This window comes from Lepidochelys kempii, chromosome 4, assembly GCF_965140285.1.
Source record: "Lepidochelys kempii isolate rLepKem1 chromosome 4, rLepKem1.hap1, whole genome shotgun sequence".
NCBI lineage: Eukaryota > Metazoa > Chordata > Testudines > Cheloniidae > Lepidochelys > Lepidochelys kempii.
The window spans coordinates 33,005,040-33,030,811 of record NC_136383.1 but is presented as its reverse complement, the minus strand read 5'-3'; positions in this window follow the sequence as shown (position 1 = coordinate 33,030,811).

Here is a 25,772-nt window from a genome sequence, read left to right as displayed (position 1 = left end):
GTGGCCATGATTGTTATTTGAAATCCTGAAAATATGAAAATGGAAAGAAAAAAAAAACTTTTCTCTTTTTATGTACGGAAGTTAGAAGCTGAAGTGCATGTTGTCATTTATATGGTGCCCTGTTTACAGCACTTGTCTTTCCTGAGCAATTAAAGATCAGTACAGAAACCAATAGGGAAAACCAGAAAACAGAACTTCATTCCCAGCATTCCATTAAGTTTGCCAGAGGAGATAACCCAGAGCCATTTGTGTGTTTCACTGCAAGATCTCACCCACTTTCGATTGTTTCCTCGGGAAATGACAGCCTGTGGTGACTTGGTGATCAGACATGAGATCTGAGTATTAATGTTTCTTTTACAGTGGATGCAATAGCAGCAAGCTCTCTATCTTGAGGCTGCTTAAAAACTGTTGTACCTACAGAGCCTGTGGGCAGTTGCTGCAACCAGTTTTCTTCATTGGAGTTATTAGTTGGGAACATTGTTTTCTGTTCTGAGCATGGTACTAGAACCACAAGTCCTTGAGTTCACCTCCCACATCTGATACTGGCTTCCCCAAAGTCAATTAATCTTTCTACCTCAGTTTCCCTTTCTATAAAATGCATCTCTGGGGCCAGGAATTAATAATTCGTCAACAATAATGAAGTGCTTTGAAGATGAAAACTTTATACTTTTTTTAATATGAAGGAATCCTGAACCATCTCTGAGCTTTGGTCTCTATTCATAATCAAGCCTCTCCTGTTGTCTTTTGGACTGATCTCAGTCAGATCATTTATCAAACTAATTGCCTCAAAGACAAGCATTCTTAGGCAATCTGTTCCCTCTCCATATTTCCCATTACAGTCAATGAAAGTTATGTGTGCAGATGAAGATAACAGATCTCTAGCTCTCTCCATTTTTTTTTAAAAGGACACTGAAAACATAAATATTAACATGTAGCTCAGCTTGGTTTGATTTATAAATTTGACAATATTGTGAGTAGGGAAAATAATAGAAATGAGAATGTCAAACGAATGATCATATTGTATCTTTTACAAGAAAAGTTTCAGTGAAAACCATCCTCTCTACAGCCAGAAACCCTTTCAGCCATGGTACCCACTGCTCTTGCCTCAGAGACCTAAATATAGTACCTAGCTATCTTCTTCATTCAACTGCCTAGTAAGAATAAGCCGGACATTAACGATTTGAATTGCTGGTGAACTCAACCAACAAGCAATTTCTATGCATCTATCTCAAAGGAAGAAAGAAGCAGAAATATATTATTCTTGTGTGAATTTTCAAATTAACCACAGCCTTTGAGCTTCTTGTAAACTACCAGCATAGCCCTCTGTCTCACTAAGTGCCATTTGAAATTGAAGAGACTCGTTTGTCTGAACTTTCTGCCATGGCAGCTTACTATTCCTCAGATGTTATAATAATGAACTGGCAAGTATGTCCATATTCGACTGTCTTTTCTGGATAGAATCAAAAGCTGCTTGCCTGCATTATAGAGCTGTTACATATCCAATTTCTTTTTCTCGGCAAGTGTTTAGTCTTGGAAGACATGCTTGTATAACCAAACATTAACAATACAAAGTTCTGGGTTCAGGGAGCTGTGTGAGCACCAGGAGAGTTTGCTCCCTGCCTTGGGCTCTGATTAGAATCAATTCTTGAGGCAAAGTTGCTCCCTAGGAACCAAGAGTTAGTGTTGGGCTGAAATTTCTGAAAGAAGGGATTGCACTTCATGCTTTTTGACCATCTCTGTTCCAGGACTCTTGTGTATATATATATCTATACACACACACACATATATATAAAAACAAGTTACATGTAGAATACGCCTAGACCCTACACTGATTTCTCCTCCATTGGAAAGCTGCCCTGCAAGGCTATATTGTCTGCTATATCTCTGCAGAGGGGCTGTGTTGGTGTATGAAGAGGGCCACTAGTGTCAGAAGAAGGGTCAACAACTTTGTGTCACAGAACCTGTGCTGCTAACAGAGATTTACCTTATGCTCTCAAATTTGACCCAATACCTAAACCACAATTTTAACAAATTGTGGCCATCCCTTTTGAATCAAAAATCCACAACTTTCTTACAGCCTTCTTTACACTGTAGTAAAATATTAACTAGAATCTACAAGTCAAAACTAAATGAGTCAAAGTGACTAGATGGTACAGAATTAAAATTTTTCAGAATTTTCATTTTGTGGGGAATTTTGGCTTTTTGTTCCGTTTCAGAAAAAAAAATGCTGGAATTTCCCATGGAACAGAAATTCCAGTGGCCAGCCAGCTCTAATGATAACCAGGGAGTTCTAGGCAGCTACACTTATGGTACAGTATTCCCACTGGAACAGGTCATCATTTGTTGCAGTTTTAAACTCAAAATAAGGTTACTGAGGGCTGTAAAGAAAGAGTAACAAACACAAATTCTGCCCTCAGTTACACCTATGTAGCCCCTATGACATCAGTGGTGTTATACCAGAATAACAGAGGAAGGAGTATCTGGTCCCCAGTGCCTGATTCTGCTCTTATGCATGTTTTCACTGGTGTAAATTCAGTGACTTAATGGAGTTACTAATCAACTACAATGTCATAAGTGAGAGCAGAGTCAGGTCTTCAATGTTAAATTTAAACATTAAGTGCCCCCTCCAACACGCAGTGATGTCAGTGGAAGCACTTCCATTCACTTCAGTGGGCATTATTACTTCAGAGCCTACATATATATAGGTAAAATAAACCTTCAAAACAATACAATATCTGCTACTAGAAGTGACTGTTTATGCTCCAAAAGAACACAGATATTCCATTTATCAAGTTCAGTTAGCAACATTATGTCTATAATGACTATAATGAAAGAGCCGAGGTAAAGGCTAATTGCTACAAATGTGTGGTCATTCTTGTAGGAGGAACTGTAGGGAGTCTCAAGTAGCTTATGCATTTGTTTGATGAAAAATCAATGTTCTGCTACCATGAATTAGGTGTTTTGGGGCATGGCGTGTACTATTGGTTGTACTCCATCTTGCGCATGCATTTATTTCTATTGACCTTGTGCAATTAACACTTGCGGTTGACACCAAATTTACACCACAAATCAGAAACACATCATGCTGGTAGACTATTGTGTCTTATCTTCCCTCTCCACTATTGATAATCCCTTTAGGTGATTTTGGAATGGTGGAGCTTCTCAGATACAGAAGAACTTAACTCATCTTGATATAGTTATATCATTTTGATTATGTGAAAAAGACAGGTGGATAACATGCTTGACTTATGGAGCTCCTTTACCTTCAGTACAGATTCAGTTTTGGATCTACTGATGAAAGACTCACTTTTGCTACAAGAATGGAACTAATTACCAAATTAATTAGAATGTAAAAAAGAAACTTTACCGAGAAGTATATATATATATATATTAATGAAGTTTCTGCAGGATCTTATTTATACCATGTCCAACACCATCCAATCCCCTTCTTGTTTGTGCTCGCTTTTAGTTCTTTTGTCACCGCTAAATATATTTAAGCCTTACAGCTCTTTCAAGGCAGGTCCTTTATAGTTACTATCAGAGGTACTGATCATACCCTGACCAAACCAGTCCCTGGCTTTGGCAAGCTGATTAAAGTTCAATAAATGTGGGAGAAATTAACATGGGCATCAGAGGGGCAGAAACTATAACTAGATATTGATGTGGTGCAAGAGCATGAGAGTCTTCTTTCCACAATAAATAAGGTGGGGCAGTGGGTGAAGAGAGCTCCTACAATTATTGAGAGCTCCAGTACGGCCTCCAATCTCAGACTTCAGCATTGGTACAAAATGGAAAGACTACAGGTCCCATGTACACTCAGAGTTCCATGCAATTCTAAACCTTAGTCCCCTAACCTTTTTCATGCAGGCCTAGACCTTTCATGGGGGCATTCTGAAATATTTATACGTCACTGACAACAAAGGTCTTGAAAAAACAGACTTTTCAAAACCTTCCTAAACATTCCCATGTATCCAACCTACTAAAAATTCTTAAGATTCTCTTGGAAAGCAGTGTTGTACCAATGGAGGGTCATGGTCCTTGGCCTCTGCATTGCCCTAAGGATATTTACCATTATTATGAGACCTGTCATTCATCTCCTATGATCTCTGGAAGTAAAAATGTTTATCTATTTAGCCAATATCTTGATTGCAGCACAGTCAGAAGGGCTTTTAAGGGCTGCATATCTCAACTATAGGGACATCTGTGTTTCTGTGTTAAAGACCTTCTGATGATTTTAGCAAATATAGAAAAACCTATTATAACTTTTCCTAGTTTAGACTTTCTGGATTCACTATACACATCATGATGCTAATCAGAAACGTTGCCTGGTCCATGAGGGAATCCTTATCAAATGTATATCAAGAGGTGATATATCCATCACACACAAAGAATTTCTCTGCCTTTCACTGCGACATCAGAAATAGATTATTTCAATGCCTAGTTTAAAGATTTATCGTGGAAAACCAAATTGACCCTAACATCTATCATATTGCTTATTTACTGCTAAGGGCAGAATTCTTTACAGTGTCTTTCTTTAATTTCTAGAATCCAAAAAGAATCTAGTGCTGCCCGGTCATTCTTAACCAGAAGTACGAGTGAAGCTGCAAGACTGACTAAAAGGTTCAATTTTTGCTTCTTGATACGTTTTGTTAGTGGCCTGTAAAAACCTTCCCCCCTTTTTGAAACTGGTAAATAGTGAGGTGATTGCTTAAAAGGCCAGAATCCCCCAATATCACTCTGGTGTTGTTTCAGTGCAGTGCATCTCTCTCTCTTTCTTTTTCAGGATTTTATGCTGCAATCACCACAACATCTGTGTGTCTTTCACGTAAAATCAATAGCAATAGCGAAGTCCCTGGAGGACATTATGGAGTGCCTGGCACTTCTCCATTTATGGGGTCAAAGCTCTGCTTGATGGTAGCTTGGGGTTTTTTGGTTGATAGGGGCTTGGGAATAGCAAGGGTGTCTGTATTGTGAGCATCATTTATGGTGGAAAGGTTTTCTCAAACAGGAAGGTTTTGTTGTATTCCCTAAAGATGATCAGACTCTGATTTGCCTGATCTCCTCTAGAAGAGTGTGCCACAGCCAGAGCCCATGACAGAGGTTACTTTGTCTCCATCACTCACATGCTTCATCACGGACTTTGTGATCTTCATGGCCCCAGAAAGCACATGGTGGTTCATAGACAGAAATTCAATCTTTGGTGTAGCTGGGGCTTGAACCATTAATTGCTGTGAAGATTAGGAACAAGGCCTTAAATGGACCGACTGAGAACCTGTGTCAGGACTTGAACACAGGCCTCCTGTGTCCATGATGGCCTAAACCACAAGGAAGGCTGATTCATTGCTGAACTGAGAGAAGAACTAGAAGTTTTTCCAAACCATTCTACTCCCCAGTTAAATTCTATACACAAAAACGTCATTTAAAAGGAATTAAGGTTGCTAGCGCACCATTGCCCAATTATAAACTCTTTAAATCAAGGAAATGCAGGGATATGGGACACTTCTAATCCATACCCTAGTGCCCACAAAGCATTTCCAGTGACAGACACCATGTCTTCACAAGAGGCCTCAAACAAGAGAACACACAACACATTAACCTCCCTCACAGCACTACAACCTCAGCAACATTAGCAAACATTCAGCATTGATACACATGCATGGGTTAAGTGTGCAGCATGTTATGTGGGTGGGAGTGTCATGTTTGTGGGGAGTGTCAGGTTGCCAGTAAGCTGTGCAGAGAAGAGGATGAGCAGAGAGGCACTGGATGTGTGTCAGGTACAAGTGCCTTCCTGTAGGATGTCTCAGAGCAGGTGACCAGCCAGAACACACTGACAAAAACCCTTTGTATTTGCTTATCAGGGGGAGCTGGTCTGAGGCTACCATAGTCACCAGGATAATCACATGAAGCAGGAGCTCCATCAACTTGCTCATAGAATCAGCCTATAAATATTCCAAGACTCTTAGAAGCAACAGCAATGGGAGCAGAGAAAGTTGCCTTCACTGGCCCTGTGCATTATGAGATCAGCTGACTGCAACTGAAAGAAGTCTGACACTCAGAATTCACCCAAATCAGAAACCTCAACATTCACTCTTCATCTAGCACACAGCACTTTGGTATTCTGCAGGGAGAGCTGATAAGGTGTGGATGATATCTGTTGAAGGGACTGAGGAGGGAGGATAAGGGATACCCACCAAAAGGACAGATCTGGCCTAAAAATTGGGAGAGGGTATGCTACAGGGGGAAATAATGGTCATACCAAAATATATGTCTAAAAAATAGTTAACAAGCAAGAATTGGAGAAATTATAAAAAAAATAGAAAAATATCAAGGGTTAACAATAATTTAGAAAGAAAATAGGCAAAGAAAACAGGGGAGGGTTAAGGAATCAAACTAGACAACAAGCTCTAAAAATAAAAACAGATCATACACAAGACTTATAAGTAAATAATAGAAAATAAAATATGGGAAATAAATTAAAGGTTAAAATACCAAAAAATAAAAACACACTAGGCAAAGAAGGAAAAACAAGAAACAATAAAAAATGTTAGTTAAGCATGGGATAAAATTATGCAAAAAATAGAAATTAGTTTCAGGTCAAATAACTAAGTGTTGAATAGTATCCCTTTCCCCCTACATCTTTTGTCTGTAAATTGTCTGAAATAGATTGCAACATTTTTGAGATAAGGTCCTGTGTTTTGGCATGTATGAAATATCCAGCACACTTCTGGGTCCTATGTACAGAATAGATAAGAATAATTTTCATCCCACAGCAGTGACATTGCACAAAATCAATAATTTCACATCAGAAGATTTAAATATGGCACTATTTTTGCTTACCTGTTTTGCAGCTATGATTGAAAATGGGGATATATGTAAATCATTGCAGATGTAGTGATCCATCAATAATGCCACAGAGAGACTGGTCCAAGCTAATTGTAGATAGTAGGGCTGAACTAATGCAACTGAGAGAAGAGTATGTCCCACTGTACTTGCACTAAACGGTTATTCAACAGATCCGATGATACAAGATGGAGCTTCAAAGCAGGAGTTGGGCTTCCTCTTCCAGTCCTGAGAGATGCAGAGCATTACAAAGGTATCTGGTGAATCTCCAGGGATAAGGTTCAAGCCTTGTCACTACAAATCACCCTCTGCCAAGTAATTTGTGCAGCAGCTTATAACAGCGGTTAAACAAAGGAGTCATGGGGCCATCCTCTGAGCTGCATGCAAGGCAGTTGCTACTGGGGAGGAGACTGGGAGATAAAAGCAAAACAAACATGCCAAAATTGAGAGGGCAGAGGAAAAACTCAGCCTCCTTCCAATCCAGGAATTGTGGCAGGAAAAGTCCTAGGTTAGGAGCTGGTGGTTAAATACAAGAAAAGGTCCAGTGACATGTCCAGGGGACATAAGCCAGTCATGAGGATATCTATCTTCTTATTACAGTGCTTCCCAGAACAGGTGGGTTTTCAGATGTTCTTTGAAGGCAGGAGGCTAGAATTCATAGCTTTGGTACTATGTATGGGAGCAGTTTTACAAAGTTGATTTAATAGGGCAACCGCACATTGATTTACACAGGGAAGCCTATAGTCACAATGGAACTAGTGAGCACTCATCACCAATCAAATTGCTTTCCGTTATAATGATATAACTCCCATTGCTTTACCTGGAAGCACAGTTTGTGCCCAGATGTTTAAAATGAAAGACTGGATGCTACAGAAGACACCAAAAATTGTGGAAAGATCCTAAAATTTAGGGGAACCCACAATTATTGCACCTCTGATTTTAGATTGCTCTGCATCTTTTTCCATGTTATAAGTAATGGATGCAGCACTTGTGACACATGATATTTTCATATAGGTAGAAAACTAGAGTAAAACTGTGCCCAAGTTCTGCACCCACTGCTCAGAAAAATAAAGGATTTGGCTGTGGCAGATTCTCACTGTTAAATGAGGATGCATAGCGTCATGCTCCAGATGCATTTGTCTTTTGTCCTATCCCTCCACTAAAATGGGGTTGGGATAGCTATTGTGCTCATCAACATTACTGCTGGAGAGTTCTGTCACAGGTACTGGGTACTACATCTCAGAGCTTGCCAAAAGTGCATGGATTAAGTCAAATATTTACATACTTTGTAAACTACCACCTTAAGCATGTGAATACTAAGTGACTTTAACAGGGCCAGCTGGTCATTAGGGCCTCCTAGGCCGAAGCCTCTGAAATAGTGTCACAGCAATCAGCCAGGTTACAGATGCCATGCAGTGCGGCTAACTACCTTTTGTCACTGAGGGTGACATGATGCTAGAGCTGCCTCAGCCCCAGGAAGCTGCAGTCTCACTGGTGACCTCCCAGTGATTCTCAGCCCAACAGCACACAGACTGTAGGCAGCAGAGGAAGGAGACACAGAGGGAACATAGGTTTATATGGGGCTAATTCAGATTAACCATCCAGAGGCAGAGCGTGGAGCTCCCTGGAGATGCTCCATGAAGCCACAATCCTTCCCTGATGCCTCAGCTCCTACTTCTCCATGGCCAGCAACAAATAGGGAGAGGTAAGTTTGGAGCCTGATAGACGTCAGGTAGGAGGAGGATTGCGACTGGAGTTCTAAGCATACAGGGTTTGCAGGTGTGCTTTGGGCAGAGGGTGTTCTGAGCCTGGGGTGTCAAGTACATGAGATGTCAGATCTTAGAGGAGTGGTTCTGAGCTGTGGAGAGGTTATGTAGAAAGAGTGGGGGTTCTCAGCTCAGGCACGGGGGCGAGGGGGATAATGGAGTTTCTAAGCAGTTGGAGGGAGCTGAGGGGGCTTCAGGGTGAGGGGCTAGGTTGACAGGGTTGAGTGGCAAGGGAATTGAGTCAATTGGCAAATAAGTGCGTGGGTGAACTGATTGTGGGAAGGAGGTGTTGGAGATTATAGAGGAAGATAGTAGGGTAAGAGCTAGACAGAGGGACAGATTGGGACAAGGAGAGAATAGTGAACAGATCACAGAGGGATAAATACTGTTCTCCCCCCTGCCCCCCACCTGGTACTAAAAAATGTTCTATTTTTCATTATGAAAGGGGCACAGGATGAGAGAGGGAGCCCCTTTTTCTTCCCACTTGCCCACCAACCTCCCTTTTCCCCCACCAAATCCTTCCCTGTGATACTCCCTACCACCAAACCATCCCAGCGTTTCACTTTGTAAATGATCCACCTGCACGTGGAGAGCAGAATGTGAAAAGGTTAGAGGGGGACACCTTGCTAGCTGCAGCTCCGTGACTTATTTTTCAGCAGACCTTTGCAATGTAATGAATGTGGATTGCTGCAAGCACTCATTAGCATGACCCTATTGAGACTCCTCCACTGTTCAGGCAATAGGGAACTTTCCAGCTACTTCTATCTTGAAAAACATTTTTGAAGCTGCCTCCAGGATACACATTCAAATTCGAGCATCCATGGACATCCTATGGAGTTTTGACATATCTTGGAGAACTTCCATCCCATAAAATATTGAATTACTTGACCCATGAAGTGAGTGCCTTTTCATTTGTAATGGATGTAATCTTGAGTCAGCATTCTTCATGTTACCTAACTGTTTCAGACAACAAAGCGTGAGAGAGCATATTGGAATGGAAACAGCTCTCATGGAACCAGACTGCAGAGCCCGTAGCCTATGGATAGTTCAGACTGTTTACTATGAACATTCATTTGCATGTTCAATATTTATAATTTTCTATTTGAGACATGCGATTGCAAGTTATATGGCATTACTTCTGTTACTTCATTGGATGAGCTGAGCTTAACAGACGCACTCCCTTAATAATTCATTGGGGCCTGGATTCTCTAAGGGAGATGTTGGAGACCACTTTAGGAAAAGAGATAGCAGAAGACATGCAAGACCAGGAACTTTTTCCTTTCTTTTCCACAAGAAGCCGCACTATATTTGGCTATGTACATAGGCTCCCTTGTGATGGGTGAGAAAATCATAAGCCACATATATCTGCTAAGCAGACGTTACATTGAACTGTCTCTTGTCACACACAAAAAATGCACGTGGGCAGTCCCATTTATAAAGGGGGTAGTCACCTGCTTTTGACGCCCTATTTGTCTAATTGCTTTGGTGACTGGATAAACTAGGAACAGTGGCTTTCAAAAGGTTTTCACATGAATGGTCATTTCTACCAATAGGTAACAGAAACTGAATCCTGCAGTCTTTTCTCCATGATTTTGAATGAATTTATAAAATTCTAGGGTCCAAATTCAGCTCTTATACGCAGCTACAGTTGTCTTTAGTTGAAGTTCTGAGCAAATATTTGCAGCCACATCTTGACTCCAAAGTCCCAGAAGCTATTTTCAAGCTAACTTGCTGTATATTAAAGACTGATTCTAGGATGCAAACTACGAACTCAATCCTGCACAAGTGACGTCAATAGAAGTTTTGCCATTGATTTTAGTAAGATTAGCATCAGGCTGTATCAATCAAACTACCCTTTTAGTGGAACCTTTGCAATGTTACACTTGACAAGGATTTTGCAGGATAAAAGCAAAAAGCAGCAACTATCCCTTCAAAAGAAGAAACAAACATGTTCAATTCTTTTTCTGTGCTGATACATATAGTTTTATCCTAATTTAATTAACATGTTACCTTGGGGCAATGGAGCAGTTTGGAAAAAAGGTGGAAGGAAATTAAAAGGGCACCAGAGCCATCTTAGTGAATATTTCTCCAAAGGGAAAATATTAGTGACTGACAAAGGCTTATCCTCTGAGGAGAAACAAATGAATTCATTCAAGCTGGCTAAATATTTTGAAAAATTCCCGTATGATAAGTAAAAAAGCTGTTTAGACAGAGAAATGAAGACAAACTTGGAGTGTTTGTCACAGAGTGTTCAAACTATGGATTATTAACAAAGTGAAAATGCTATTGCTCCTTTTATTTTTCATTTTCTATTTTTTATTAATAATTTAGGGCACTACATTATTTTCTCTTTAGAAGGGAGTAGAATGTGGTTTCAAAGGCATTGCATTGAAATATCACTTCAAAGTATCACTATCTAGCTATATAGTGCCATTTATTTTTGTAGCATGTACAAGGATCACTGACCCATCGCTGTCCATTTCACTCTATGGTGTTGATGCAAATACTAGTGTTGTGCACTGGGCCTTACTCAAACAGGGCAGTTTCAGATACAGGTCAGGATTTTAAATTCCCATGTTCTGACCCAAAGATTTGCTTTTGTTCATTATACAGATATAAAATTCAGATGCAGGGTTTTAGTTTGAGCTCATCTGTCCATCCATACTGGGACAGACCAAGAGAAAATCTTGAGGAAGAAATTAACCTTCTAAACAAATCCAGGTACACTGGTATTTACTTAATCTCCCTTCAGTACTATTGCCATGGTCATACTGTGCCATTGGCTCAACCAGTAGTGTGAGCTGTACTGACAGGTATGCTTTACTACTGCTGTTCTTTCTATCTCCTGGTCCCCCAGCCTTGTTCTGTGAATGAGGGAGCAGCCCCAACTTCCAGAATGGCTCCTGTACCTTCCAGGAGAACGCTCTCAAGCAGATTCTTCTGTTCCTAATCAGCCTGGGGAGGAGAAGAAACATTTTATAAAGCAGGGATTGCTTTACAAAAAAAAGTGCATTTGAATGATAATTTTAAGGTTGTCTTATCTTGCCTTCTGTGCCTAGGGCTAATAGAGCTCTCCATATTTATATCACAGTGAGGAAACAGCAGTCATGGTAGAACCACAATGCTAGCTACCACTGACAGATAACTTTGTGGTCCTTTCATGAGCTGAGTTATTTTTGTTTATTAATCTCTCTCAGCTGGCTGGTGGCTACCTGTATACACAGGGGTGGGGTGGGGGTTAACTCCATGTAAGGAACCACAAGAGACAATAGCAGGAACACTGAGATACCCCATAGAGAGGCAGAAGGGTTGGCTGAGCTGTTGGGTATGTCTACACTGCAATTAAAAACCCGCAGTTGGCCTGTACCAGCTGACTTGGGCTCGCAGGGCTTGGGCTAAGGGGCTGTTTAACTGCAGTGTAGATGTTCAGACTTGGGCTGGAACTCAGGCTCTCAGGCCTTGGGAGGTGCGGGGGGTCCCAGCACTCGAGCTTCAGCCCAAGCCCAAACATCTGCACCACAATTAAACTACCCCTTAGCGCGAGTGTGAGCCCAAGTCATCTGGTCCGGGCCAACCAGAGATTTTTAACTGCAGCGTAGACATATTCTTATGGAGGAAAACCTCCACTTACAGGAACTAACACACACAAGAGAGTCACACCCTTTTCTTAAAGTGAGGTCAAGATAGGGAAGTAAAGTCCTCAGGGAAAGTATTCAGTATGCAAATGTTATGCAATGGGAAGCTTCCATCAAGCCAATGGAGGGACAGGCCAAGAACAGGGATGTCTCTCTTTAGTGCTCAAGAGAGACATCCATGTTGGCAATTGGAGCTGTGATGTCTCAGAGAGGTCTCTTTCCCAGACAGTTATTAGGTGCAGCACTCAATAGCCAAAAGTGTGTGCTGCTCCTTTTCAGAGCATCAGCAAAGTGTATCTTTGCCACAGGTGTCCCCATGCCACAAAGGGATATTCTACCCTGAGCAGTAGGATTGCCTGGTGCTTTCTCTGCCACATCCATATTCCTCCTTGCTATATCATGCAGGGCAGGGTTTGGTCCAAACTTAAGTTACAGATCAAATCCTGAGCAACTAGACTTAAGGATACTTCTTCCAACCCCAGTCATTGTATGCATCTTCAAATGGCTTTAATGTGTCCATTTTATTTCTACTACAGTTGGGTAAAAAGAGAGCAACTACATATCTAAAATATCAATAAAAATTATAAACGATTAAAAAGTTAAGCTAACATTGCCTTTCCCCAGGCAAAAATACATTTGGTCATCTAAAATATGCCTAATTTATGCACTTTATGTACTTACTAGAGCTTTCAACACTCGTACATATAGAGTCACTAAGGCTGAGTAACAAACCAAAGCTTAATACATTACAAAGGGAGATAAGGAATTAAATAGAATAATAAAGTATAGAAATTTACAAATACAATATGTAACTGACAAATTGCCATGCTGCTAGTGTAATACCTATAATTGTCAAAATATATAATTCTTTTAGATTTACCTTCACTCATAGTGATTGTTAGTGCTTTTTCTTAGTTTTCAAGCTTTATCTGTTAACAGCTGAGCTTTGAAGACTTTCAACATAAGTAGTTGTTACAGTTGGTAAATGGTGATAGAAATTGTCACCAATGTCCTTTGCTAACCAAAGACAACTCAACAGGACAACTCAGTCATATTACTCTAAACCTTTTAAAATTCAGAAGTATGGATAATTATACAACTGAGGAAAAATTAAACATAATACACAGTATTTTTACCACAATCGTAAGTGCTCTGTCTGATATCACTACAGCATTCAGGGGCAAATGTATAGTAGGGCTTTCCTTTTTCAGGCAGAGATCCTGGTACTTGCATCTCTAACTATTTGCATTGTGACTGCAGCCAGGCAGTCAGAAACACAAGCACCTGGATCTGCACCCAAAATTCAATTGTGAAATTTTGGTCCTTTGTGGAGTGAAGTTGTCTCACAAGCCTTGTTGAATGAGATTGTTTTTAACTTTTGCATGTGTTATCCCAACACATGCTGACGTCACTCACTGTACTTGATTTCCACACTATTATATTTGGACTAGAGACGGTCAAAAAAATTCCCATTACTTTTTTTAATGAAACATTGATTTCACAAGAATTTCTTGTCAAAAACATTCTACTTTTGTCCAAAAATATTAAGTTTACAGTGCAAACAAAAATGAGAATTTTTACTTTTAAACTTGAAAGTAAAACAAAAACCTCAATTTTGTTATGAAAAAAAAAAAAAGGTTTCTCAACCATATCTAATTTAGGTCATTTTAGGAACGCTGGTTGTGATATCCAACACCGTTCTTTTTTTTTTTTTCTTTTTTGTGATACTAATAGTATATAAACTATATGGAGAGGACTTAGCAATAGTGTTTAACTAAAAATCAAATTATAGCTGGCATTTATGAGAGATAAATTCAGGGCAAATTACTAGATATTTTAGGTGAACTGTACAGCATTAAAACAATATATTCAGTTTCACAAATATTTAACTGAAATATTAGAGCAAAACATCATTTTTCCAAGATACATTTTAGGGCTTAGCTCTGCATTTTTGATGTTCTGTGAGAGTAACATCAAAATATCTGATGATCACGGCAAGTTCGTGAGCATAGAAGAGTTTATACCAAGTTCTGCCCTTCAAGTTTCTTACTTCTCAGAAGGCAATATTATGCTACCCATATTTAAGCAGAAATCCCCATTCATCTAATCTATTTATATATCTACTTTCTTGTATCTCTCCCTTCAACGTGGTAGCTGCATAACCTATTGAAATCAATGTAAACTTCATTGTTTTCATGATGTTTTCATCTTTAAAATGGATGGCAAGATAGGGACCAATGTATGGAATTAGCTGTGGGTTAGCATGATCAGATCCATGCTTTGCCAAGCATAGGATAACATGCTGCCCTTTGCTGTAAAGTGCAAAACTGATCTAAGTTAATCCATATCACGCCATCCATTCATAGGGGGAGGGAGGAGTCAATAGCAACCAACAGCATGCATAACTGGAAACACCCACTGACGATATCAATAAACAGTGGAAATTGAGGAATTGGGGAAAATACTTGGGGAGATCACTGTACTACTATAAATAAAGCAGAATCTGTGTGGCACATGAAAGAGTACAAGCACAGTTTTCTGAGCCCATTGTAGCCTACCAGAAATCCAACACACTCCACTATGTGCAGATAGTCTTTATACGTTTAGGAATTGACAGTGACCTTGCCATTTTCCACAAAAAAGTGCAGATCTCTCCTGACCCCAGGTTGATGCTGCTCCACCTATTCTCTGCAGTAACTTATGTTTGTCCGCAGGAGCACATGTAATATTTTGGCTTCCCTCTGACTTTTCCCACATTCTTTCTATCCATACTCTAAGCTTGGGACAATTTGTGGGTGTATAAGAATGAATTGTGGCATATCCAGTAAGCAAGGCAGGTGTCTGTGTAGCATCTAGAGAACGTTTTTATAGTAAGTTGCTACTTATGTTGGCGTCAAGCTACGGGAGCATATGGCCTATAATCATTGCTTAGTTCAATGCCAAGATCAAAATAAGGGTTGCTAAGTTTCTAATGTATTGAAGTAAAAATCTGCTTTGATAATGAATTGGAGCTGAATATTCCCCTCCACTTGAGTAAATGCAACAAAAGCACAGGGAACCAGGACAGTGAGTGCGGAAATGGGAGGAGCAATGGCTCCATGACCCGCTCCCCCAAGTCCAGGAATCATGTCAGCATACCTAATGCATGACAGGGACCCTGCATTTTAGACAAAGAGGAAGCCAGGAAGCAGCTACTCCACCCAACATATTCCTCTCTTAACCTGGAGATTCCCATTAGCAACAGCAGTCACAGCATTAAATCCCACCCTCACTAAAAGGAGAGAAAGGTGGCACAGGCACAAGGAGTAAGGACAAAGAAGCAGTGTGAGTGCAGGTACTAACATGAGCCTGTTAACAAAAGCATGACTGAACTTGTGTTACCAGTTCATGGCACTCATCTGATACAGTTGATACAAAGATGGTTGAGTTTCGGCCACACTGCAGCTTGTTTTAACAACATGACAGTGTGTCATCTGACTTATGTATGCACATCTCCCATGCTTCCTACTCATGTTTGCATCCATGCATTCTGGGCAGCTAGTGCTTAATGCCTTAGCAAGATACAGAGGGCCAAATTTTTAAAGGCATTTAGGCACCTAACTTCCCTTGATTTCAGTGGGAGTTATGCACGTAGGCGCTTTTGAAAATCCCAATAGGCTCATATCTGAATATTTAGGTGCCTAAATATCTTTTAAGAACTGTCCCAGAATTCCCAGAGCACCAGCAGTACTGGTGACTGTGAACTCTGAGATGTCCCGCTGCACAGAGAAATGATAAGGAGGAGGACCGATTACACTGGCCACACGCCCAGGCTTAGTCTTGGCTGCACTGCAGTGCCATAAACTAATTATGGAAGCCATGTGCCAGCCTGGCTCTCTGCAAGGAAGAACCATGGTTAGATATCATGGTTACTGAGGATTACTTCTGTCGTGTAGGGGCATAAAACCACGTCACCAAAACCTTGGTTTACAATAGCAAGCTTTGTACTAGAAATTCCATATCCGTGCAGCTCCATTGCTGGTGGCAATGTTGGAAGTTATAGTACAAACAGGACTCGGATGTTTCTACCACTGCATTGTCTAACCCTACTCTGACATTTGCTGGGGAGGATGTAGCCTAATGGTAATAATCAGTTAACAGATGTAGTATAGGCAGAAACTTAGGGACCTGCATTGCAAGGGGTAGCATCACTCTGGAGAACTGAATGTATGAGCACCATTACCCAATGTAAATGCCCTATGATCAGCAGGATCCTTGAGCTATGTGAGATTTCCAAATTGCTTACTTGTGTGGGAGGATCCAGAGGAAAATGGAGTTGTGAACATACTTCCTCTGCCTTCCCACACAGGTTTAAACACAGGAAAAATATCTGGCTATTCCCTTTAAAAATCCCTATTACATGCTTGCCGTGCAGTCTGGTGCAAAAAATAGGACCAAATCCTCAGCTGTTGTAAATCAGTGTTGTTCCATTGAAGTCTATAATTTACACCAGCTAAGGACCTGGCTTATTTTATGAGGATATATAATATATGATTTCAGCTGTTGTAAGTTCATACATAGATATTGTCCAATATTGCATCAAAAGCACAGTGGCTACTGTTAAATTACAGTAGCTCAGCCCCTTTTGTAGCTTACTCCACTTGAAAATACTGACCTGAATCTTAACGTACTTCATTTTAGCATAAAAAAGTTACATCTCATAAAAGAATATCAGACTTTATAAACCTGCTCAAATCCTTTGACTGAAGAGGGAATTCTCTGTTTCTGAGAAATTGATAGATTTAATGAATATATTCCCGTTATATTATGACATCTCATTTTTCTCTCTCATAAATACTTGTCAGGTTTATGATTTTCCACTCATTGGCCAGGAATTGTGTTGCACAAGCTCAGATTGTAGGTGCTCATACCAAGTTTAATTTCACTCACAAGTAGAGTTGACAAAAGATCACAGACACTAAGCCCTGGAATTACCCTAGATATTGGCCTCTGTGCTCTGCAAATGAAATCCTACAGAAGACCCTTTGGAAAAGAAGAACATGATGGTTAACACTCAGAAATCCATTTTGCACAGGGCAGCGTTAGTACACAGAGAAGAACTGAATGACAGGCAGATCTGCCAGTTCCTGGATGAGAAAAGTCAGATGCTTAGCATTACACTCTCTCTCTCTCTCTCTCTGTGCCCCTCCCTTCCATTCTCTCTCTCACACACTCTCTCCCCTCTCTCATGCCCTTGATTGACTACCAGGTCAGATAAGAAATTAAGACCAGTGAAATCAGAACCAAACCGCACCTGTCCCCACTGCAGTCAGAAGGGAACTGAAATAAAGCACTTATGAAACCGCTGTGATCATAACCTTCAAAACACTGAACTCTCCCAGCTGTCTGCTTTCCCAAACCATGACTCTACAATGGGAACATTGGCACCACGGCCTAGTAATCTATTTCTAACAGAATGTTGTCATTTTGGGAAAGGGTAAAGCAACTTCAAGTGTAAAGATCCCTATTTAGCAACAAAGCGTCTGAAAATAGACATGACTTTACTGATGTAGTTCATCAGATTAGGACTTGCTAATATACTAATCGCTCTGCTTCTGTTTAATTTGACATATTTGCTTTAAGGTAAAATAAATCGCCAGTAAGAATTGATGAATGCCTACAGACCCAGGTAATTGACATCACATGTGTTTACTCCAGAAACACAACGTCAGGGGGACTCCACTCAATAAGGTTTTGCTTGAGTGAATTCCATTGCAGGACCAGCACCCTAAGTCTGTGCATGTTTAGACACTGAAATAATAATCAGTACTGACATCTGTATTCCATGGCTGTCTGTTTTCTAATTATTCTTTTTGTTACAATTTTAACATATAGAGTCTTCCTGTTAAATGTGCTGTTTTCTTTTTATTCAGAGACAGTAGATTGATGACAGTTCTACAGATATGGTCTATTTTTCCTGATCTATGATCTGCTGTTAAAAATCTCTTCTCCCTTGTGTTTCAGAATGTAATATGGGCTATAGGCTTGATCCAGCGCAACTGAAATCAACAGGGCCAGGATAAGGCCGTATGTAAGAATGAAAGTGCACTATGTGCAAGTCAGTTTGCTGACACTAATAACAAATAAGCCATAGAAATTAGCATTTGGAAAGGGTGAGAAAGAAATTACGAAAAGGGCAGAGTTTAAAAAGGACCACCTGAAATAAGCATCAAGGTAGCATTTGAAATACTGGGTGATTGAATGAAGTTACAAATAGAGGGAGAAGTCTTCTCACCCAAGAGATCTTTATAAAACCATATTCATGTGAAAACGTTGCTTGGAGTAGAGGAGCATGCAAACAGCTTTCATCAGTAGCGCAGATCAAGTGGTTGGTTTTACGTCTCAGAAAAGGGAAACCGGCTGAGTACAATTACACTGCCATATCAGATGTTCAAAAAGTTGTTTCTGCATTCACAGTTTCTGTTGTCAGAAAGGGATATGTCACACTTCCGCACTTCCCTGGCAAGAGGAAGAAAGTGTCCCAAAGTGTTCAATGCCCCAAAGATGGAACTGCTAGCATAGAAAGCATTTGACCATTATGGGATCTATTCCTGTCTTTATAAGAACATGTAGCTCTCACTGATATCAATAGGTAATAGACATACATGGAGATTATTGATCCCTTCATGTTGATCTATAGTACTGGTGTGTAAAATCACAATTGTACCCCCCAAAAAATCAGTTTAGATCTCCATCAGCCTGGTATTGTAAGCAAGAAACTAGAAGTAATTCTTCTACTCTACTCCATGCTTATGAGGCCTCGGGAATTTTATGTCAAGCTCAGGGTGCCACATTTCAGGAAAGATGTGGACAAATTGGAGCATGTCCAGAGGGGAGCAACAAAAATGATTAAAGGTCTAGAAAACATGACTTATGAAGAAAGATTAAGAAAAATTGGTTTGTTTAGTCTGGAGAAGAGAAGACTCGGGGGGACGGACAGACATGATAACAGTTTTGAAGTACATAAAAGGTTGTTACAAAGAGAAGGGTGAAAAATTGTTCTCTTTAACCTCTGAAGATATGACAAGAAGCAATAGGCTTAAATTGTAGCAAGGGAGGTTTAGATATGACATTAGCAAAAACTTCCTAACTGTCTAGGTAATTAAGCACTGGAACAAATTGCCTAGGGAGGTTGTGGAATCTCGGTCATTGGAGGTTTTTAAGAACAGGTTAGATAAACACCTGTTAGGAATGGTCTAATAATTCCTTAGTCGTGCCTTGAGTGCAGGGGACTGGCTTAGATGACCTACAGTCCTACACATCTATGATTCTATGAAGGAAAGCAACTCATCTAGAAAAGAAACAACAAAAACAGAAATGCATATTTAGTCTTGAACCTACATATTTTGTATAACTACTGAACATATTACAATAAAAGGTGTCTTAGCCCACATTCTAGTGGGAAAGACTGACTATAAGGAGCTGACATTCTTAGTGGATCACCTGTTACTATTTACATTTAATGATTATGATTTATCATGGTATGACTTTTTTTTTATTGGTCTAGACTATAGGCTATATGACCCAATGCTATGTAATAATATATATTACCTGCTTAACTTCATCTGTTATAATGCCATGATTGAGAAGGAGCATGGCACTGGGATGCCTCCGTTCCAGCCCTTGCTTTGCAACTGACTTACTGTGTGGACTTGAGCAAATCGCTTCACCACTCAGTCTCTTAGAATAAAATCAGGATGATAATACTTCCCTTACTGGGATCCTGTGAGGCTTAACTAGCAAATAGGCATTCACTGTCCTGATGATATAAAGTACACTATAAATGCAAAGTGTTTTAACAAATCCATGGCTATCTATGACTTCATGGACAGAGCCTTTGGTGGCAGAACCACAGGTCCCTACCAATTGAGCTAAAGGAAAAATCCAGCTGTAAGGAGCAAAGAACTATGACAGAAAGCTAAGCCATTCAAATTCCATCCAGTAGGAGACAGTGGTACCTGTACAGATATTAGTGAATGCATCAGTATGGGCTGATCATCTGCTTCTGTGAGAAAATCCACAGGAAGAGGTTAAAATGTAGGGAATCTTTGTGAGGTTTCTTTGCGAAATGTGAAGCTATGGAATTCCTATGAAACAGACTGTGGGATCAGCCTCCAAGTCCCCTGGGTTCAGCAAGAGGCCTGAGCTCTGCCCACCTCACCCTGGACAGGGAAGTCTACAGAAATGTAATACAGCCTCTAACTATGCTTCATTTCTGCCCAAAACTGTCACGGGCTGAAAGAGTAGAAGAAAGAAGGGGAAAAGATATGTGATGCGCATGTCCTAACTCCACCCCCAACCCGTCCACTGCATGCTTGGCTCATCCATTGCCCATTCCCTCCTCAGATGCATCCTCAGATGCTCAGAGAGCCCTTCACAAGGTCCCAGGAATGGGTGAAAGCTGCCACCAACATGAATGATTTCTTATTCCACACAGTAAAGAGAGATCCATGCACAGAATGCTCTCCTCCACACAGAGAACTCAAGGGAAAAACTGTGGCCATGATTATTATTGAGGGAAAGGTTAACGGTATACTTAAAAGTATGTTTATGGTTTGGCTCTGCCCTGTTGATGATTATGCAACTCAAATGCTAACAACGCTTACCCCCAGTGAGACTGGCTGATGTTGCGGTTTCAAGTCAGCATTGTGGGGATGGTGCTTAACCAATCCAAAAACATAATCTCCTCCCGGCGTGTGTAAATAATGACAGAGGTTTATCGAAGTCCTTACGGAGAACTTACTATGAAGTTTGGAATACACTGTGGCTTCGCTGGGATTTTTTTTTTAAATGTGGAAAAAAGAAAAACAAGGATTTTGTATAAGTGTAACGCATGCGCTACTTTTGGTGGAACAGATTCCACGTTGCAAGACAAGCAATTGTACCAAAAAAAACGTGCAATTAAATTCAATTTTAGTGGGGTTGCTTAGCACAGCAGATCACACTAGGTTTGACTAAACTATACACCAAAAGCCACACTTGCTAATTAGTACAAAGAACTAGTGATGCAATCATCCAAACTGTTATCTCGTCCTTCCTTTAATGCTTAAAGAAAGGCACAGAGTGAAGAAAAGCCAGATAAGGAAACAGCAAATAGTTCATTGAAGCAATGGGGAAGTACATCTTATTTATTTTGCCAAGTACCCATTTGAAATTTAACAAACCTATATTGAGTACTGTACTAAACACGGAAAGTGATTATATTGAAAGCACTGGATACCTATACTTTGTCTGTTTTACATTTCAGTGAAAGTGGAATAATTAAAATAGACTATGTCAGGCCCTCAAAAATACTTTAGCTAATAACTTAGTAACTAGCAGTTACTAAATAACATAATTGGTCATTTTAAAAAGCACTAAGGGCCAAATTCTGCTCTCATTAGGGCCTTAATGCTAAAAAAACAACTTTATGCACGGCCACATTTACTACACAGTGTGTAAAATCAAGCATGTGCTTAAGACTTTGCAAGATCAGGGCCTAAGAGAGTAGAAGTTTTCTCCCCAACTTCAATGGGAGAAGTGTAAAATTTTTAAGAAGACCATTTCTTTTTACCCTAATTATATATAGAATTGTATTTTTCTTTAAATCTGTAAAGTAATTTTAAACATCTCTTATTGCCATGCAGTTAACCATAAGGTCTGTTTTGAATTTTGAAGCAGAAGTAGCAGAAGCAGAACAAGAAGAAGCACAAGAAGGTGGGGGGGAGCTAAATCCTGTGTTTTTTCTTTATATTTTACAAATTTTATTGCACCAGTCAAAAAATGTGACTGAAACAATAAAATGTTACTCTTGCTCAGTGTAATGGTATGTGTTTGAAATACAACCCATTTGCTCTTCATTCACTTCACCAGAGCATTTGGCAACCCTGAAAGAAGTTTTATCTAGGAGGGGCTGTTGTAAAATATTCTTTGTTGTGTTATCATTCATAATATTTTTTTACATTTAACCTTTCGTGATAAAATATTTTTCAACTAATGTCTGCTTCTTGGCCCTTTACTACTTATTGCCACATGCCTGCCTCTGTTTCGGAACATTTTATGAAGTGTCTTGATTTGTAAAGAGCATTTAAATGGGTCTGTAATAATGGCACCTCCTGCAGGTAGGATGATCAGAGTTCATAGCTATAGTAATTATTCTTAATCCATTAATAATGGAAAAATTATGGGAAGCCTCAATATTTAATATATTCCCAACTAGGATTGATATTTGGGGACTTCCCAGTCTCAGTGAGGCAAGCTGATATTTAAATACCCTGTTTATCCTAGTTTTGTCTTCCTCACATTTATCTAGCTGTTTATGGACACCTAAAAGCTCCCAAAGCTGTTTTCTTTGGCTGTGAACTATGGGCTATAAAATGCTGCGCCTTAAGAGTATCATATTTGTGCCCTTTAAAACCCAACCAGGTGCTCTTCTGTGCTGGTAGCAATGTCTCTACTAATAACTGTGGCAGTATTTTATGGCTTTTTCTTTACAATTCCATTATAGTAAATTGACGTGCTGTTACTACTTTGCTTCACACATGCCATTAGACTATGAGACGGTTACCAAAGCTGAAAATGTGCAATTCTCCCAAGCCCTATTCCCTTGCTGTTAAAAAGCAGGAAGTACACTATTCCCATGTAATTCAAACAAATGGATTTTGTTCCAATTCATAAATTAGTTTCCTCACCTTAATGAGAAGAGTACCATGAATCGTTAACGCTTGGAATGTTACGTCTGCAGCACTGGCAAAACAAGTCTGGTAAACAGATTTCTGTAGAATAATCCTGCCAAACCGTTGCTGGGTACCGTAAACAATGTGGCGCTGCAATCTAGTATGTATTTATACTTAGCCCATCACTGTCTTATAGGAATGCCTTGCAATCGAGACTTAAGGTTGCCAATCTTATTTTTTTGTATGGGAAATACCAACAAATTAAAGAACAAACCACATCAGGACAGCCAGCCATAAGTCAGAATCTGTCTCACTAAAGGAAGGGATTCAGGATTGAGTCAATGGAACTATGTCAATCACCATGTTGCATCAGCAAATTTCCTGTCCACTGACACAGAGCCTGGCGGGGACAGTGATGGATTGTCCACCCTACACTTGCCCTGAAGGGGTAAACAGAGGCCAGATGAGCAATTACCCTATTAAGCAGCAAACCAAGGAGTTATAGGCTGGGCATGAGCCTTGATTAGAAGGAAGCTCACCAGAGCAGAGCTGGGCTGGGCTACTGTAAACCCAGTTAGCTGGCGGCAGCAAGGGTGGTTGGGGGAAAGTTTGTGATCATCCTCTGCTTAGCAGACAGAGAAGGAGAGAACCCAAGAAATGAGTAGGACATGTGGGGCCTTGCCCAGAGGCAGGGAGTACCCCAGAATTGAGCAGGGTGGAGAAGAGAGCCTGCCTGTGGGATGCAAGGTAGGAAGCGGTCCAGGGAGTAAACAGAAAGGCTGGGGACTAAACAGACCTTAGCTGCTTGTTGTAGGGTCCCTCGGCTGGAACCTAGAGTATAGGGTGGACCTGGGTTCCCCTACCTGCCACTAGAAAAGTGGTACTGGCAAGGCAGTGAACTGGAAAACTGTCTGGGTCACTGTGGGAGTGACAGATTTTGAAAGACTATACACCAGAAGGGGGGAACACTGGGTGACCTGGCTGGAGGGCCGCATCACAAAAAGGACACTGCTGTTGTTGGAGCAAGAGAGGGGCTGCAGGCTGACACAGAAATGGTGGCATTGGCCTCGCAGAGCTAATCCCCAGAATGCCCAGGAGGAGGTGCCATCCCTGTGATGAGTGGAGCACCACGTCACAGGGATCCAAAAGGTATGTCTGTATGAACCTTCTGACTGATTAGTTTTTCACTAGTATCTATGAGTTTTGGAAATGACTCCTGTGTTTGTCTTAATATAGTCTCACACATTAAGTGTTGCTCATGCAGTATATGTCTGTAACAGGTTACTATTGTCAAGAATTGCCATGCAGTCTGAAAGCAAAATGAAGTAATATCTAGAGGATAAGGCTCTTCGAGCTGTATGATCACAGAGTGCATGTAGACACTGCCTCACTTTAGATATTAGAATGGGCCAAGGATCAGACACAACTGGTCATCAAGTGGCTGAGAAAGCCTAAGCACCCTAATGAATAGAATGTCTCAGAGGGGGACTAACCCCTATGCTGAATAGTGTGATCCTACACTAGGATGTAGGAGCTGCTGTAAATGAACTTTAGGGGTTCGGCCAACTGCTGTAGAGAAAAACCTTGGGTTGGTTTCAGCGAGAATGCCTCCCTGACCATTCCTTTTCTGCAAGGGTTTGGTTGAATAAATATGCAGCCTTTATTCTCCAGTCAAGCACACCCATTATTTCATTATTGGTATGCCATTCATAAAGTACATATGGGACCATGGCTGTGCATCTCTGACAGGACACAACAGATAATTTATATCAATGTCAAACTACACTCAAGCTGCAGTGACAATTTTTCTGCAAAATATAGGAATAATGGCTGATTTCCAAAAACTGAACTAAAACAGTTTTTCTTTTACCCCTTAGATAAGGACCCATTCTGAAAAGATTTCTTATAGCTGGAAAAAGTAGTTTGGACATAATTTATATTAAAAAAAAAATAATGGCATACTCATTTGCTCACTGATCATCTCTATAGTGGACTAAATTTGGCTTGCGCTTTTACTTCCACTGATGCAACCGAAACGTCAAGTCACTAAATCCAGTATATTGAGGGGGAGAGTGCAAGGGGAGGAAACAGTGCAGCACTTTCATTTTATCACTGGAAGATCAGAATTTATTTTCTCGCTGTGTGTGGGGGGGCACGATATATATATAGAGAGAGAGTAGGTAACTTGCATAACATACATATGTGCCTCAGCTCTCGTTGGTCTTGGCAACATTTCAGAGGGAAGGTTTAACTGTTCAGTCAATCAAATTTTATGATACATTCCAACTGGCTTTGCAAACAAACATACACTAGCAAGTTGCAAGAATAAAATAAAAAATAAGTAAAACCTCGGGTTAGACCTGAGTCAAAATACACACTGAAAAATGGTAAACTTGACAGAAATGATCCCCAGGATATAGATGCTCATTACATGCCTAGGGACTAATTTAAGGACAGATTGTGATGTCTCTTCCATGGATGTTTGGAGGGAGAGGCCATAAAGACCCTCAGCCCCTGTGCACTCCGTAGTCAGGTAAAGAAAGGTATTCCTCCCTCCATGCCCCACCTGGGTATGTCTTCCCAGGGGGCTCCACTCTCCTTTGCCAGAGCCAAAGAGCAGGCTGGATGTATGGCTCAGGGTGGGAGGGATATGGAGGGATCAGTCCCTTTCTTTCCCCTGACTACAGAAAACACAACTGTCTTTGGTCTTTGTGCAGCCAACGGATGATACAACCTGCACACACACCTTGCTCAGTGCAGAGCTTAGGGGGAGAGAATATAATTGGCACTAGTTATACTGCTACAGTAGCCCCTATAGGCCTCAATCAGGGCCCTAA